This window comes from Patella vulgata, chromosome 6 (genome assembly GCF_932274485.2).
Source record: "Patella vulgata chromosome 6, xgPatVulg1.2, whole genome shotgun sequence".
In the NCBI taxonomy this organism is placed as follows: Eukaryota; Metazoa; Mollusca; class Gastropoda; family Patellidae; genus Patella; species Patella vulgata.
The window spans coordinates 67,697,462-67,716,878 of NC_065884.2; the positions used below are offsets into that span (position 1 = coordinate 67,697,462).

At 37.8% G+C, this 19,417-nt stretch overlaps 1 long non-coding RNA gene across 1 annotated transcript; it reads left to right on the top strand.

Annotated features, from left to right (window-relative positions):
- Positions 1-13,905: 13,905 nt before the first annotated feature.
- LOC126824137 (uncharacterized) lies at positions 13,906-18,268 on the top strand. Its single transcript, XR_007681494.2, has 5 exons — positions 13,906-14,087; positions 14,966-15,052; positions 16,057-16,317; positions 17,354-17,449; positions 18,076-18,268. It is a non-coding gene; the product is annotated as an uncharacterized LOC126824137 (long non-coding RNA).
- Positions 18,269-19,417: the final 1,149 nt, after the last annotated feature.

Genomic DNA, 19,417 nt, shown 5'->3' on the forward strand with positions numbered 1-19,417 from the left:
GGGAAATAGGGATATTCATTAGTTTTATCTTATGCATCAATATTTTGTTTCTCCATTTACCTTTCATAGATCGTATAGAAATTCTGTTCAAGATATCTTTAAAAAATGATTGGGAACTCACCTCATTAAGTTTATGTAATTGAAGAAGGTTGCCATAAGCTTCCTGAAGGGAATCAGATAATTCTATCAAATCACGTGCGGTTCTTACAACATTACCCAGTCTTAGAGATGAAATGATCTCTTCAGCAATAACATGAGGATTACCGCAACGTTGTTCTAGAATATCAAGGGCTTCCGAATATCCTTCAGCTGAATAAGACTTACAGCAAGCAGAAATCAATTTAGCGGCTTTACCTGTACAGTTTGAATTGAATGATAAACTTATATTTATTAGGTGAGCCATCAAATATTTGGAGTTCTACCTTTGTTAATTGTAACAATTTTATTAATTCAGTTAAACTGCTATCTAAACTAGCTGATTTATTAACAGATTCACTAGCACATGAACTATCACTAGCTGACTGTTCAGCAATCATAACCTTTGGTTTAGTAGACTCAGAATTTTCATCATGCTTAATTACACGCGATTCTGACTCTTTAAGTAACGAAAATGTTCTAAAAATGTGTTTGCCTGATCTAACACAGTACAATACTTATTATGAATTTCTGATATATATATGCATCAGATTCACTACACAATTCATCAAATTTATCAGAATCATCGATATCTAGTAGAGAATCTTCATAACGTTCACAAGAAATCATTAGCTCTCTATACAAATGTTTTAGTTTATCTAAACTTACTTTTGTGTCTTTTGGACTACGTTCAGACAAATGTGATTGTAATTTATGCAATTCGCGTGTAAAGTGTATCTTCTTGTAAGTTTTTCATCTGGGACAGGATCTAACAAGTCCGCAAGACTCAGGTCTAACACTGTTTTTATTTTCCAAAACCATCTGTTTGATCTCAACTTTCTAATCTTCCGATTCAACGTTTTGTTTTGTCTGACTGACTTATTTTTGAAAGAGTACCATCTAGTTGTGTTTTAAGTGTTTCAATATGTTGTGCAGTTCTCCTTTCACGCTCACTAGGCCTGTACCAGACATTAAGTTTCAAAAAATATTGACGCTGTTGGAGAAAGTCATGAGCGAGTTTTGATAGATGTTTCTCCTTTTTATACGCCCACATTTTCATGTGGACATATATTGTCGTCGCCCCTGTCCGTCCGTCCACAACTGTTTGTGAACAGTCTACAGGTCACAATTTTTATTCGATTTCAATGAAACTTGAAATCTAGGTTTATCACCCTAAGATCTCGGTTCCTTTCGATATTGGCATGTATCGGACTGTAACTTCGTGGATTATGGTCCCTGATTGTACGAAAAATCGCGTTTTCAGCTTGTGGACCCTATAGAGGTCATAATTTTTATCCGATTTAAAAAAAACGTATTATTATATCACCGTTACACCCTAAGGACGACTGAGTTTGAATTTCGTGAAAATCGGCCCAAAACTGACAGACAAAATGGCCGCCTTCGTTCTCAAATAGCGTAAAAATATGGTATATCAAGGTTGTGGACCCTATAGAGGTCACATTTTTATCCGATTTTGTTGAAACTTGAAATGTAAGTTTATAACCTAAAGATCGTGGTTCCTTTCGATATTTGCGCATATCGAATTGTAATTTTCTGAATTATGACCCCTGATTGTACGAAAAATCGCGTTTGTAGCTTGTGGGCCCTATAGAGATCATAATTTTTATCCAATTTAAAAAAAAACTTATTATTATATCACCGTTACACCCTAAGGACGACTGAGTTCGAATTTCGTGAAAATCGGCCCAAAACTGACAGACAAAATGGTCGCCCATCGTTCTCAAATAGCGTAAAAGGTATATCAAGGTTGTGGACCCTATATTGGTCACAATTTTTATCCGATTTTGTTGAAACTTGAAATATAAGTTTATAACCTAAAGATCTTGGTTCCTTTCGATATTTGCGCATATCGAATTGTAATTGTCTGAATTATGGCCCTTGATTGTGGGAAAAATCACTTCCTTTTTAGCTTGTTCTCTATCCATCGCTCGGAAAATGTGAGCGTATCCTGCCTGGCAGCCGCTGGTTTAGTACCTAATAGTTGAGAGAGGTCACTTCATGTTTATGGTCCCGTCCGTTGTCGACATTCTGAAAACCAAGTTCCACTGGCTGCACAGAAATAACAATTTTATCTAAAGCATCTTTTTTCTTTGATTTCCTGCACCGTTGAAAAGAGTCATGTTTTTCAAATACCCTTTGGACATTATACACAATTAAATCATCCCCAATGTCATCAAAAATCCCAATAAGAGTCCAGATCCAACCAGTCTACCGGGAAGTAGGGAAAGGTCTGTTGTATCTTTGATTTTCTGATACTTTCCTGAAAATGTCCAAGATAAGACCATTCCTTGCAACATCAACTTGTCATTCTCTCGGGAATCAACAATGAATCCAGCATTAACACCAAGAAGCGTAGCATCCCTTTTTTTATTTAATGTTCCACCTGGGGCCTGTTTCACGAAATTTTAACTAAGATAAAAATCCAAATTTTAGTAATTTGATTGGATAATATTAGATTGATTTTAGTGCTTAGCCAATCAAAATTGAAGTATATACTAAAATTTGGATTTTATCTTTAGTTAAAATGTCGTGAAACAGGGCCCAGGTGTATAAAGTTCTAAAAGATTTTAGTGGTAAACAGGAGCTGCATTATTTAAACATTTAAAAGAAAGTAATAAAATCTTAAAATCAATTCGATGATTTAACAGGTAACCCGTGTAAATTATATAAAACAGGAGTAATGTGGTCGTATTTCGTAGTTAAAGTAACAAGTCTAGCTGCAGTATTATGTACTGGGACTATTAAAATGGGTTCGTTCGTCCGTCTGTCCGTCACATTTTTTATCTTTCTAATTGAGCTAGAATGTTCAAACATAACATAAGCAAGTTAGATTAATTTTCATAACATTTGTATATCGTCTCCCCACGTTAATTACATTATTGTCATAGCCAGTAAGATGGTTGGATGCTTACGCAGTTTCAAATCAGTAAATCACTTGAAGTTATTTACAAAAGTTGTATTCTACCAATATTTGATTCTGCCGACATGGTCTGGAGTGGATTTTACTCACAATTATGTAACTAAACTTAAAAATCCACATTTAGACGCCTTTCGTACTAATACTGGCCTTGTTAGAGGCACCTTTCACAAACTACTCTATGCCGAATCAGGTCTTGCATCTATATATATATATATATAGAAATGACTGGAAAACCATTTTATAAAAAAATACGTTCCTCGACTTAATAGTCAATAAGTAACAATTGGCCATTAGCTTCATTAATTTTCTTAAATCTATCCCATGATTATCTTCCACTCACTGTTCCTAAATTGAACGTGTGTACATGTTCTATTAGTTAACGATATACTATGTAACCATTGACAATGGTAACTATAGCCAATTAAAACCACAGTGTTACTATGTAAATATGTATAAATATACTATACTGTCCATCTTTATAGTATACAATGACATTATTTATGAATACTCCCAAGACGGACGAAAAGTACTTTAAAATGTTATTAAACCAGTGTTGAAATCAGTTTTTGTCGGCATACCTTTCACCTTCTCATCGTTTACCGTGAAATAAAGTAGTGCACCTCTACGGTTGTGCTAATATTTCTGGATATATATATATATAGAGAGAGAGGGAGGTTTTAAAGTCCACTCGACACAAACTAGGTCATTTCGGGACTAACATATGGTTCAATTATATTTCAATCATTCGCTTGCGCGTAGGGGTCTTTAGCAGTGTGAGGAAACCGGAGGACCCGGAGAAAATCTACGAAGTTGAACAAGCGACCCTACTCCTTGTCACGTACAACCGGGGAATCGAAACCCCGCCAGTTGACTCAATGACAGACCGTGTGATATAGCACATGCTAACCATTCGGCCATCCAATCCCCCCTGCATCTATATATCAAACATAGAAGGTGTGTACACAAGCTTACCTTATGGTATAAAATGTAAAATGGTATTTCGGTCTTCTAGTTCCCCCTAAAGTGAATGAATTAAATCCCTATCAAGTACGTAACCAAAACAAATATATATGTATAAAGTCAGTATTCATAAATAATGTAATTAATAGATATTTACATAGTAACACCGTGGTTTTAAAGGACAATATTGGTGCCAGTCATTATCACACATCTGATAGAACTGGTTAAACACGTTCCAAATATTATTTTATCACAGAGATCATTGCTACGATAGATGAATAATCAATGTTTCAACAATAGGAAGTGACGAATGCAAAAGGAAAACACGAGTTATCCCTCTATATAACTGGCTGAAGTGACGGGTGATAACAAATACATGGGCGAATTTCTGGTCACTAAAAATTCCTTCGAAGACCGAAAGTTGTTATATGAGACTGTAAGAGTATATCTGACAATTCAAAAAAGTAATTGCATGTCATTAAATAAGAGAACACGAGAAAAATAGAAACCAGTCCGTACATCCACGGGTGTTTAAAATAAAGTAAATGCGTCCATTCTAGATGATTATTGTCCCCCGCCTTAAAATGGATTCGTCTGTCTGTCACACTTTTTGGGACACAATAACTCTCTTTCTAATTGACCTAGAATGTTCAAACTTGGTGTAGGTGTTTATTAGGTCAATGCCTTGATAGAGATCGAAGATGAGCATTTTTTGCTTTGGGTAAGCAGAGATAAGCAATTTGATTGGTTGATGCTTTGGGACACGATAACTTTAGCTTGAATTAAGTGAGAGTGATGAAACTTGGTGTATAGTTTCATTACATCAATACCTTGACTAAGTTCGATAATGAGCATTTTCTGCTCGGGATAAGCAGAGCGATAAGCAATTTGATTGGCAGAGATTAATTAATATGTGTCATCTTTTTATTTTGGGATTTCGGCGGAGGACATCAGCCTCACTGTTGGCTTGTTTTATTACTAACATGTTTCATACAATTTTCAAAGTAATGAAGGTAACTAGGTATAGAAACAATATTGTATCTATACCTAGTCACCTACGTTACTTTGAAAATTGTATGAAACATGTCAGTAATAAAACAATCATCTAGAATATTTCTAGTTTGTCGCGTGTAATATGTTTGGCGCAATATAGCCCCGTTGGAGCTGACGTACCATGAAAAATTTCATTCATTCAATAACTGAAATACGTGTAATTCATGTACAATATTTAACATTTAATCACTGAAATGTGTGTAATTCATGTACAATGTTTAACATTTAATCACTGAAATGTGTGTACTTCATGTACAATATTTAATATTTAATCACTGAAATGTGTGTAATTCATGTACAATATTTAACATTTAATAACAAAATACATTGTATATAATTCATGTACAATACGTCATATTATTATGTAATATACTCTTCAAAAAAGTAGGGGATATTCAGAAACAATACAAAACTGCGGTAATGCACTGCTTTTTTTATTAGAAGTAACCAGTGTATGTTAATAACAGGCCAATTGCTTACACATGAACATAAACAGTTCATATGGGAGGCTTATCTGACGGCCCCATTTCACTCGCAAAGAGATACACTGTCAAAAGTGAAAAGTGTATGTTAATAACAGGCCAATTGCTTACACATGAACATAAACCGTTCATATGGGAGGCTTATCTGACGGCCCCATTTCACTCGCAAAGAGATACACTGTCAAAAGTGAAAATGGACGTTTTTGATTTTTGTCTTAATAATGAGTAATTGCTCCACCAATCCTCATGATTAAATTATGAATGGAAGTCGAACAGCAGGCTAGCGATGCCACCGAGAGTTGATTATGGTCTGGATAAGTTAATTAATGTCTAACTAATAATTTAGATAAATGAAATGAAATGAAATGGGGTTTAACGTCCTACTGTTCTGCTCCTAAACTGGGCTAATGAAGACGGGAATTTAGATAACATTTCAGGCCTAAAAATAAGACCTGCAATAGGCAGATTTAGCTCTTGCATAATGTTTGTTTAATATTCACCCAACTATAAATTAAGGACGGGACTGTCTTATAGGACATTGATAGAAAACGTATAATTACCTGTTTGGTCAGTATTTGAATAAGTTAGATTTTGACACATGAAGCTGTGTGGTATAAAACCCTATGTTTGACGCAATATAGTCCCGTTGGAGCTGGCGTGCCATGAAACAGTTCATTCATTTATTCAATAACTGAAATGTGTGTAATTCATGTACAATATTTAACATTTAATCACTGAAATGTGTGTAATTCATGTACAATATTTAAAATTTAATAACAGAATACATTGTATATAATCCATGTACAATACGTCATATCGTTGGTGAAGTGTCAAAAGGGTGTATCTCGGGAAATTAGTCAAATACACTTTTTTGCATTTTTAAACACTCCCAATTAATATGCACATTTCTATCAAAGCTGTGCATCTCTACGCCAATTAAAACTGTTCTGGGCATCATGTGTCCAAATGTTGTATCTTGATTTGTGGAAATTTTGAAATGCAAAAAGTTCTATTTCTTAATCTTTCGAAATTCTTAGATACACCCTTTTGACACTTCACCGACGATATGTAATATATGTAATTGATATTTAAAATGCAATAACAGAATACGTCATTCATGTAATACTAGAAGAATGCCCGGCTTCGCTCGGGGGTCATAACCCCGAAACCGGAAGTGGTAGACTAACGCCACCTGGCCTATGTTACTCCCCGGTCCGAGCTACCCCTATACCCCAAATTTCAGACTCGGGGCAGACCTAGTGTAGCCACCAACCCCGAACAGACAGACAGACAGACAAACGACAGTCACAAATATTAGTATAGATATATAATTGATGTGTAAAATACAATAACATAACTCATGTACAATATTTAACATGTAAGAACAAATACGCTTCAAAAAAACATTGAAAAAGGAAACAAACAAATATGTTTCGCCAACCTCTCTGTGGGTCAAATCATACATTATAATTATTCCGTTTGCTGATATCACCTCCGATGGAAGCAGACGTTAAACACTAATACAAGAAGAATGTCCATAGTTTATGGACATTTTGTGTATTACGGAAAATGTAACTTTGACAATTGACAGCATATCATTTTGGATTTTAGTCACATCGTAAAGACATTGTTATACTTGAGGCAGCCGCGATGGATGGATCAGTGTGGGAGATGCTGGATCACTAATCTGGAGGTCCCGTATTTGGTTCCGGTGTTGGACGAGAATGTTCACCTGTCAAAGAATTCGGATAGAGGGATAGGGAGCTATGCAATTAAATACTTTACATCTTTAAGAGAGAGAGAGATGGAGTTAAGCGTCCACTCGACACAAACTAGGTCATTTCGGGACTAACATATGGTTAAATTTTATTTCAATAATTCGCTTGCGCGTAGTAGGGGTCTTTAGCAGTGGGAGGAAGCCGGAGAAAACCCACGAGGATGTCACGTACAATCGGGGAATCGAAACCACACCAGGTGACTCAATAACTGACCTTATAATACAACGCGCTCGCGCTAACCATCACCCTCCCCCGTGAAAGGACAGTAATAGTGACCTTAAATAAGAACATTTACTATATTATTGTGTGTTTACGATAGTGATCAAATTTAAATATGGTTTTATGCGGAACTGGGAACAACAGAGTTTGTGTGGTAACATATTTTGCATTTTAACAATTGTTGCAATTCCCTATTTCTCAAAATAAATATTGGTAACTTTAAAAACGGAGCCACAAGGCCAATTACAATGCTCACGCTTTCCAACACTTGCCATTGAATACCAATTTGTAACATTTTAAGAGTGTCGCCAAAATAGATACATGTGATAAAAGGAGCAATGGTTGCATTTGTATCATATAAAATTTGAATATCATGCAGGCTAGTTTAAATCAAGCCTGGAAGCCGCCTTTGACCGCATTACTGAAAGCTCTGTTACAAGTCTGCAGTTTCTTAATTCGTATGAATGACCATGATACAAAGGCAGTGGGATAAACAATGGAATTTAAAATCTAAATCAATGCAATCCAGAAGTTAGATTTGGTTAGTTTCAAAACTACTATCAAAGTTGGACTTGAAACAAGTAGGCTGTTGTCAATCAAAACCATGCAAAAGATAAGAATGTTCAGAGGCCAGCAAGAAAGTACGTATTTTCTTTTCACTGATACTCGAATAATCATACTTGACCTGGAATGCCAGATATATGTTGTACATATTAGCTGCTAACATATGGGTTGACATAGACAGACACGTGAAACCAATGATGAATATTATAACCATCTCTAAATGACTTAACTCAACGTCTAAGAAAAAGGCCGAAATGTCATTTGCGAGAAGAATCATATAAAATCCTATTTCTACCATCAATTCATTATACCAAATCCAGCGACAGGCCTTTGAAATACTGACCAGTTTACTCACGGCTTGTAACAATATAATATTTTGTGCTACCAATACAATATCTGTTACAACACATATACATCCAAGTAGCCGTTTATTTATATCTGTTTCAACGCATCCGTTCATTGTTTGGTTGTTCATGCAGGACGATATATTTAATCCCTGAACAATTGTTAGTTTGTCTATACAGGACAGGTTGCAATCTGATTCATATACAGATCTATATTTCGTTTCGTTATTTTAAACTTTCGATGGTTTACACTACATGAAGATCTGACCAGCTGTAGCGAAGGTCGCGTCAGGTGTCATACCAGCGACTTTTGATCTTATGTTGCCAGAAATTGATTAATCAATCCGCGTTGATGTTTCTAGTGATTTACCCACAGTTACGTGCATCTCACGCCAAAAACCGTTCCATGGACTTATCTCTCACATCACCCTTAACGCGGGTTATATAACAACTCCTCCAGATCCTAGTGTAGTAAAGTCAAGTAAAACGAAATTTTGAACTATAAAAATCGAAACGAAATAGGATGTGTTTTAATCAAATTGGACAGGTTGCAGTATTATTAAATTCGACTGCGTAACTGGGTATCATCGTTAACGTATGCATGTCTCCCACAACACAAATTACTAAAATTCAAATCGTTGGCTGAAACGAAAATAATCTAGTACTGAAACATCTTCCAATGTAATTTGAACTGGCATAAGGTGTTCTACTAGATGCGACCATTCACGATTTCGTGCAGCACATGCTTGACTAGTTATCACATAGATTTGGTTGCGGTAGAGATGGGTATGTATTGGCATAATCCAATGTTGAAAGGAACCGAGGTCTTTCGGAGATAGACCTATATTTTAAGTTTCGTCAAAATCGAATAAAAATTGTCAGAACTCTCCCAAAAATGCGCAGTATAAATGCTGTGTGAATGTAAGTGAAGGAACTCACATGGCAGCTGAATGGAAATTAAACATATCCCACAGCAACTTGTTTTGATAGTTGTTGTTTGATGCTTGCAATATCTGATCAGTCTGTATCTTGTCCGCATGTTTGTCTTTGCACTTACTATTATGAATTATTCAGGATGACTATACTATATAGCTGAAATATGATAATTTACCCCTTGATAATGTGAAGATGAACTGAACTATATATATATATATAATATACTAAACACATGTTCTCCATTAATATCCAATATATTTAATGATAATAGGTTAATTGATTTGTTTATTTGATAAATTTCTTTATTGATATTCTTATTTCTATAATAATTAGTTCAATATATAATTAATATACACCATTTCAAATAAATAATGGCACTTTTATTGGTAATATTTCAATAACGGTAGCTAATATTTGAAACATTTATTGGTATTATTTCAATAACGGTAGTTGATATTTATTTACAAATGACGTTCAGCCACATTTCAAAGAACTGGTATACCAATTAATAATTTAATCAAATCGCCCACTTTGAGCATGGTTTCTGTATAAATACTAGCTTGTATTATGGATCTTTATCATACAGATCTTGTGTTTGAGCTTGATCATAGTAGACGAAGACAATTTATCATGAATCTTTCAGTAGCCCTTGCTGTATTTGCTCTCTTGAACCATTTTCGGAGATTTCATTACCCCAGAAACATGCTGCCCAGAATCCATATTTAACGCCTACGACACCCGATTCCATAATCTCATCATCCTGCCACTCCTCTATAATCTTATACTATTTTATCACCATCATATTTACCGTTATAGTGAATCCCCCAGTTAGTAGTACCACTAGTGAGTGGGTCGTGGGGCGACTCTTACACAACAGTTGGAATTGGCAGGCAGGTCTCGAGATTCTGTCCCAGATCTTATCTTTCGTTCACAAGAATTTGGTCCTATCAATGAAATGAAATGCTAGGGAATTGGCCAGTCCCAATTAATTAAAAGCTCAGATATATATTATACGTTGATATGTGATATTTTTTCGCGTACGATGCTCAATTCTGTTATGGCATCCTTCTTTCACTCCTCTGTGGTCTTATAATATCTGGGGCGGGGCGGGGCGGGGCGGGGCGGGGCGGGGGGGCGGGTTGGATGGCTGAATGGTTAGCGTGGGTTTTCTCCGGGTCCTCCGGTTTCCTCCCACTGCTAAAGACCCCTACGCGCAAGCGAATTATGTAAATAAAATTAAACCATACGTTAGTCCCGAAATGACCTAGTTTGTGTCGAGTGGACGTTAAACCCCATTTCTCTCTCTATCACTTATACTATGTCATCACTATGATATTCACGGTTAAAGTGAACCGCCCAGTTAGTACAACTAGTTCGTGGGTCGACAGACTGTACTACTGTACTGTCAACTCTCACAAATCAGGCGGAACTCATTGATTGCCATTGCCCCCCCCCCCAACAATGATCTCAAAAGCCAGGACATTGACTGAAAGTGTCCAACTGTTCTCCCCTCCCATCAGGTTACCCAGTGTTACAGCCACTGCCCTTAAGGTTCACAAAAAATTAATAACAAGCAACAACAATCATATATATTTTTTATGACAAACTTTATGACAACTTGAATAAAACTGCTTTCCGGTGAGATAACGATCGGCGAACAACTATATAGGCAATAGGATCTAGGTTCTACCAGGACGCCCAGTATTAGAGCCAGTGTTTTGTTGACATTCATTGCGGGTGGGATTATGGATGGCCCCTAGATTTGGAACCACCCCCATGCACAGCTTCCAGATCCGCTACTGGCCTTGAGTTTCTATGAAAGTATAACGTTGTATAGCCTAGCAAACTGTGATTGGCCCTTATTTTACCATATGTTGCTGAGTTAATGAAAAGCACTCCACGTGTCTTAGAAATCATATAGATAGCATCAAGAATTGGTAAATAATTTCTTCCACATTTTATGAGTATGATGAACTAATTAGTAAATAATTTCGTCTGCATTAGTTTTCGTGTCTTGCTTCACGCATCTTCCATGACATTTGGTCATTGAGGGTAGGGACCTCAAAAATATGCACATAACAAATATGTTAGTAAGTGATGAAGTAGTACAGAGTTATGAATATACGTAATGGGTTCGCGTCAACATGTATTAGGGTAGGGGATTCCCCGTAAATGGTATAAGGAACCACCTAACTCCATTAGGTATATCTTCAAATTACCATTTCATGATAAAACAGTTGTAGCATCATGAGTCTTCTGTCAGACGTGGAGAGCGGACGCGGGAAAACCGGTCGCCACATCCTACGTACGACCCATGCATCTTTTCTCACTACATATTTTAGTAGCTTTTTGATCGTCTAGAATTTGTCTCTGACTGTCTTTACTTCTGCTTCATGTTGTGTATTTACTTCTTACTGTTTTCTTAAGACGTCTGTCTTTCCGGGAATAACAATGCAACAGTTCGTTTTTACATTTTATATATCATAGCTGCTTACATATGGTACAATGCATCTATACTAATATTTGTGACTGTCGTTTGTCTGTCTGTTTGTCTGTCTGTCTGTCTGTTCGGGGTTGGCGGCTACACTAGGTCTGCCCCGAGTCTGAAATTTGGGGTACAGGGGTAGCTCGGACCGGGGAGTAACATAGGCCAGGTGGCGGTAGTCTACCACTTCCGGTTTCGGATTTATGACCCCCGAGCGAAGCCGGGTATCCTGCTAGTAATAGAATAAAGTCATTCTATCAAAGCTCATCCAGCCAGACTCGCTGGGCTATTAACACGTATTTCAAGTTTCATCACAATCGGACCAAAATTATGACCTCTAGAGGGTCCACAACCTTGAAATACCATATTTGTACACCAATCGCGTACGAGGAGCGGCCATTTTGTCCGACAGTTTTGGTCGTATTTTCACGAAATTCGAACTCAAGCACTATTACAGTGTAATGGTGATATATTCAAAGGTTTTATTAAATCGCATAATAATTGTGACCTCTAGAGGGACCACAAGCTAGAAACGCGATTTTTCGTACAATCGGGTGCCATAATTCTAGAAGTTACAATCTGATATGCGCAAATATCGAAAGGAACCAAGTTTCATCAAAATCAGATGAAAATTGTGGCCTCTAGAGTGTCCACAAGCTAAAAACATGATTTTTCGTACAGACCTATATTTTAAGTTTCGTCAAAATCGAATAAAAATTGTGACCTGTAGAGTGGGCGGACGGACGGACAGGGGCGACGACAATATACGTCCACGTGAATATCTGGGCGTACAAAAACATCATGGCCAGTTGTAATCTGCCAAGCAATCGGTCACATTTTCGATTATTTCAGTTTGAAGTCAAAACTTAAGTCCAACAAAATATGACTAAAACTGCACATTAATTTACTCGTTTTTGAGCATATCTTGATCATTTTCAATGCCAAAAGGCATACTTATACAGATACAGAACTCTCCCAAAAATGCGCAGCATAAATGCTGTGTGAATGCGAGTGAAGGAACTCACATGGCAGCTGAATGAAAATTAAACATATCCCACAGCAACCGGCTGTTGAGTATTTTACAAGTAGAAGAGGTGCAAGAGTTCTCGATCTGGGTAGTTAGGAGACGAACACACAGGTTGAAAATTTCGGGGACAGATTTTGGTCCACTAATCATTAGTGTTTATACTATCTCACATGCATACACACCCACACCCAGTCACACTCTCTTCGAAAAGGGGGTGCGCTTTAAAACAAACGCTCTGTCATTGCTTGGCGTTGTTTGGACCTATTTACTTGTTTTGATAGTTGTTGTTTGATGCTTGCAATATCTGATCAGTCTGTATCTTGTCCGCATGTTTGTCTTTGCACTTACTATTATGAATAATTAAGCATGAATATATTATATAGCTGAAATATGATAATTTACCCCTTGATAATGTGGAGGGAGAGAGAGGGAAAGAAAACCAAAGAGGTTGGACAGGCGACCCTACTCCTTGTCACGTACAATCGGGGAATCGAAACCACGCCAGTTGACCCAGTGACAGACTTTATGATACAGTACGCACGAGCTAACCATTCGGTCATCCAACTTCCTTGTTTAAGTGGAACTGAGTCACACTATATATATATATATATATATATATAATATACTAAACACGTTTCCCCATTAATACCCAATATATTTAATGATAATAGGTTAATTGATTTGTTTACTTTGATAAATTTCTTTATTGATATTCTTATTTTTAATATATAATTAATATACAACACTTCAAATAAATAATGACACTTTTATCGGTAATATCTCAATAATGGTAGCTAATATTTGGTACTTTTATTGATATTATCTCAATAACGGTAGTTAATATCTATCTACAAATGGAGTTCCGCCACATTTCAAAGAATTTGTACACTAATTAATAATTTAATTAAATCGCCCACTTTGAGCAGAGTTTCTGTATAAATACTAGCTTGTATGATGGATCTTTATCATACAGATCTTGTGTTCAGAGATTGTTCATAGTACACGAAGAAAATTTATCATGAATCTCTCAGTAGCCGTTGCTGTATTTGTCGTTCTTGCCTTGGTCTTGCAGTCAGAAGCGGGCAAATTTGGAAAGAGAGTTTTCACTTCTGGATCGCGACCACATAATTACAGAAGGAAGCATGTGGAAGAATCTGAAAGTAGTAAGTTAGGATGTTACAATTTATTTTATTGGTAAACTTACATATTCTTTGTTTTTTTGATCGCTGAAACGACTATGGAATATCACAGTGTCCTTTTTATTTAATTCAAATTTTAAACTTTTTACCCGGGACACCGAAGGCATCAAAATTCATTTTGGTTTATTCTTCAGCGGAGGCCAACATTTTACAGACCATACAATGATAAATAGTTGACATGCCAGAGGCATGAAATGTGATATGTCGATAGGAATCAGAGTTTAACTAATGTTTGTACCCCTTTAGGTCCTAAAGTATGTTTCTACTGATATTTAGAAATAGTTTTGAATACAATTTTTGAGACCCCCCCCCCACCCAGCAAATTATTGAGCTTATTGACTAAAGGATGATATTTATTTGGTTCCTCGTGAAACTTTTCAAGGTGCATTAACGGGGTTTTCGCTCCATAGAGCCACCAACGGTACTTCGGTGCGTAAAACGCTGTCTCAGTAACCAAGAGGTTCGGGGTTCGATCCTCGTGTTTCAGGTGTGAATTCAGTCTTGCTTCTCAGGTGTGAATTCAGTCTTGCTTCCACTTGTCAGTGGAACAAGGCATTTGGAATTTAGAATTAGCAGTTGGAATTCGATGGAGATTGGGAAGAGACACTCGAATCCCGCCCATAGTAGATTTCCTTATAGCACAGCAGGTCCATATTATCCCGGTTTGAGGTAGAAACTAGGACATTAAACCCAATCTCTCCTCGACATCCTTCCACGACTCCGTCTCCGTCACCGTCTATTATACATGCCGACGCTTAAAACAGGTTGGTGGTTTTCAACACGAGCTAACGTAGAACAGATACGGTAAATTGGATAAATATACATGTTTTGTTTTGTTTCAGAAGCGGGCAAATTTGGATGGAGAGTTTTCACTTATGGATCGCGACCACATGGTTGCAGAAAGAAGCATGTGGAAGAATCTGAAAGTAGTAAGTTAGGATGTTACAATTTATTTTATTGGTAAACTTACATATTCTTTGTTTTTTTGATCGCTGAAACGACTATGGAATATCACAGTGTCCTTTTTATTTAATTCAAATTTTAAACTTTTTACCCGGGACACCGAAGGCATCAAAATTCATTTTGGTTTATTCTTCAGCGGAGGCCAACATTTTACAGACCATACAATGATAAATAGTTGACATGCCAGAGGCATGAAATGTGATATGTCGATAGGAATCAGAGTTTAACTAATGTTTGTACCCCCTTTAGGTCCCAAAGTATGTTTCTACTGATATTTAGAAATAGTTTTGAATACAATTTTTGAGACCCCCCCCCCCCAGCAAATTATTGAGCTTATGGACTAAAGGATGATATTTATTTGGTTCCTCGTGAAACTTTTCAAGGTGCATTAACGGGGTTTTCGCTCCATAGAGCCACCAACGGTACTTCGGTACGTAAAACGCTGTCTCAGTAACCAAGAGGTTCGGGGTTCGATCCTCGTGTTTCAGGTGTGAATTCAGTCTAGCTTCTCAGGTGTGAATTCAGTCTTGCTTCCACTTGTCAGTGGAGCAAGGCATTTGGAATTTAGAATTAGCAGTTGGAATTCGATGGAGATTGGGAAGAGACACTCGAATCCCGCCCATAGTATATTTCCTTATAGCACAGCATGTCCATATTATCCCGGTTTGAGGTAGAAACTAGGACATTAAACCCAATCTCACCCCGACATCCTTCCACGACTCCGTCTCCGTCACCGTCTATTATACATGCCGACGCTTAAAACAGGTTGGTGGTTTTCAACACGAGCTAACGTAGAACAGATACGGTAAATTGGATAAATATACATGTTTTGTTTTGTTTTTAGCTGTTAAAAGTCACGGATACTTTAATATTACCATGGAGACATTATACAATATTGTTCATTAATATATTTCCAGTAAATATTACCATTGAGACATTATAACATATTGTACATTAAATATATTTCCAGTAAATGAAGAACCTGTTGTAGATGTTACAATACAGCCTCTTGAAGTTACAGAAGCTCCTATAGAAGTTACAGAAGCTCCTATAGAAGTTACAGAATCTCCTGTAGAAGTTACAGAAGTTCCTGTAGAAGTTACAGAAGTTCCTGTAGAAGTTACAGAAGCTCCTGTAGAAGTTACAGAAGCTCCTGTAGAAGTTACAGAAGCTCCTACAGAAGTTACAGAAGCTCCTACAACAGCAAAAACGGTAATCCGCGTCGATCCAAGTAAGTGTACATTTCATTCCGTTGTATATAATTACATTTTGCAAATTTCTATGTTAATTAATTTGCTTTCAGTTCTTCTTGTATACTTAAAATTAACCTCGGTTTCCTCTTTTCCATTCGCAGTTCGCACTTTTCAGAGGTAACTATTATGGGACTCACTTATCTCGGGAGGCAGCGATAAGTGTGTTCGAACCGACCCAGAAGTTACCAATCTGAGGCAGCACGGGGACTCAGTGACAAGGCGTTGGTTCACTGCCAGGAGGTCTGGAGTTATTGGCAGAGAACGTGTCTTAATGATTTTTCTGCGTTGCTCAACCTTGTCAGTGATGTGAGACGCACGAAAACCGGGGTCTCATGTACATAACTCATGTCGGCTGGTATGCGACCAAAACTAGACGGAAACGCCACTGTCCAAGCACGATTACCCTCATAACACACTGCATGGCGTTTGCTATTCTTCATCAAACCGTTGGCGCAGAGGTTACTCTTTTTACTGGGCTTCATAAGAACATCATGTCCACGGAATAGTACGACAAATCAGGAAGATTGGTCAAAATCCATTCCTTATATTTTTTCGAACCCTTCCCTTTCAATTAAAAAGATCTTGAAACATTTCAGTCTGTGATGGTTTGGTAAGCTGTGGATTTAATGAACAAATGTTTGTAGATTGCATAGACAAAATCCATTCCTTATCTTTCAAACCAATTTATTTGGATGAAATCTTCTTAAAATATTCCGTTCCCCCTTTTCAGTGATGCAGGACAGGGGGCCTGACAAGGACAGCTGTCTAGTCATTCGGATGAGACGAAAAACCGAGGTCTCGTGTACACATTGGCGTGCACGTAAAAGATCCCATGACAGTTGGAATTCGATATAAGAGTAGGCCGTAGTGCCGCTGTCTGGGCAAAATTCCCCTCATAGCACACTGTATGGCGTATGCCCGTCTTCATTAGCCCAGTTCGGAGCAAAACAGTAGGATGTTAAACTCCATTTCATTTCATTTCATTTCTTAAAATATTCCAAACTTCCCTTTAAGTCTGTGATGGTTTTATGGGTACTTGTCGTGACACCTGTCAGGCTGGTGAAACAGAATTTGGTGCCTGTGAGGCCGGTGATAGTTGCTGTGTTCCAGGTAAATATTTCGCTGAATAAGATTAAACCATGTTGAAATAAACACAACAGTTCTAACGACAAGAGAATCTTTGTTGAAACGTAGCTTTAATAGAATTACAGTAATTGTTATCCATAGAGAGAGAGAGAGAGGGGTCATTTCGGGACTAACATATGGTTTAATTTTATTTCAATAATTCGCTTGCGCGTAGGGGTCTTTAGCAGTAGGAGGAAACCGGAGGACCCGGAGAAAACCCACGAGGTTTGACAGGCGACCCTACTTCTTGTCACGTACAACCGGGGATTGTTATTCATAGAACTGTTGTGTTTATTTTTAATGTGTTCAATCAGTGAGTGGGGCGTTGGTTCGCTGACCTTGAGACTCCGTGTTCGATCCCGGTGTTGGCCGAGAAAGTTAATCGGGATTATCCGGCCTTGTCCCCCATTGTCGGTGATGCAGGAGAGAGGGCCTGGCAGGGGACAACGTATAGTTTTTCGGGTGGGAAATTAATTGAAGGATTGGCTGCCATTTGAACTACCTCTGGGAAGTCCGCATTAAATTACATGATTGGCTGTCAATGGTCCTTTAATTGTTGACCCGTGGAGGGTATACTCACATAATTCACCCATGTATCTTTATATTTTCAGAAATGTGAATAACTGAATGAATCGTACATCGGAAGCATGCAAAAAATCAAGAAATCTAAAGACCTTTAACTCCAGAACACTAAATTTATTCTTTTTGTGTGTGGGTGATATTAGAAGGGAGTCTGTGCAACATCAACCAATTCCCCCCCCCCCCCGAATCACATATTCCAAACTAGAATTATTATAAACAAAAAAAACACAGTTTTGTAACATGTCTTTGTAAAATTCCTCGCAGTTTCTGCGATCTCAATAAAGTTTTCTTGAACAAAGAAGTTTTATTTTTTAAGGTACTGCTCCACAATTCAACAGCACGGATTGTCCCAATCTATTCGGTGAGAGATGTTTGGGTTTTAACGACCACTCAACACAAGCTAAGTCATTTCAGGACTGACACATTGTACAATTTTACTTCAAGTATTTGATTGTGCGTAGTGGCTTTAGCAGTGGGAGGAATCCGGAAGACCCGGAGAAAACCCACGAGGTTAAGCAGATAACCTCACTCCTTGTCACGTACAAGTCTGTGATCGAAGCAACGCCAATTGACTAAATGGGGTTTAACGTCCACTCCACACAAACTAGGTCATTTCGGGACTAACATATGGACAAATGTATTTCAATAATTCCCTTGCGGGTCTGCGTCTTTGGCAGTGGGAGCAAACCGGAGGACTCGGAGAAAACCTACGAGGTTGGACAGGCGACACTACTCCTTGTCACGTACAACCGAAGAATCGAAAGCACGCTAGTTATCTCAATGACAGACCTTATGATACAGCGCAATCCGGTGTTCTAGATTATAGACTTGTCTAAATAATAATTTATATAAGAGAGAGAGAGAGAGAGAGAGAGAGAGAGAGAGAGAGAAAGAGAGAGAGAGAGATGGGTTTAACGTCCACTTGACACAAACTAGGTCATTTCGGGATTAATATATGGTTTAATTTTCTTTTATTTCAATAATTCGCTTGCGCGTAGGGGTCTTTAGCAGTGGGAGGGAACCGGAGGGCACGAAGAAAACCCACGAGGTTGGACAGGCGACAATACTCCATGTCACGTACAACCGGGGATTCGAAATCACGCCAGTTGACACAAAGAGAGGCCTTATGATACAACGCGTACGAGCTTACCATTCGGCCATCCTTCCCCCCCCCCCCCTCTCCAGAAAAAAGAACTGCAATATGACGACTGTTCTCTTGCATAATGCTTCTTTAATTCAAGATCATGAACTCTTACGGAAATGGAATTACAAGAGAAAAGGGTCAATATAAAAAACGGCCCATCGTGATAGTAACCATAAAACGTTACTACTACAATGCCCATCTGAGATAGAGAGAGAGGGGGCGGGGGA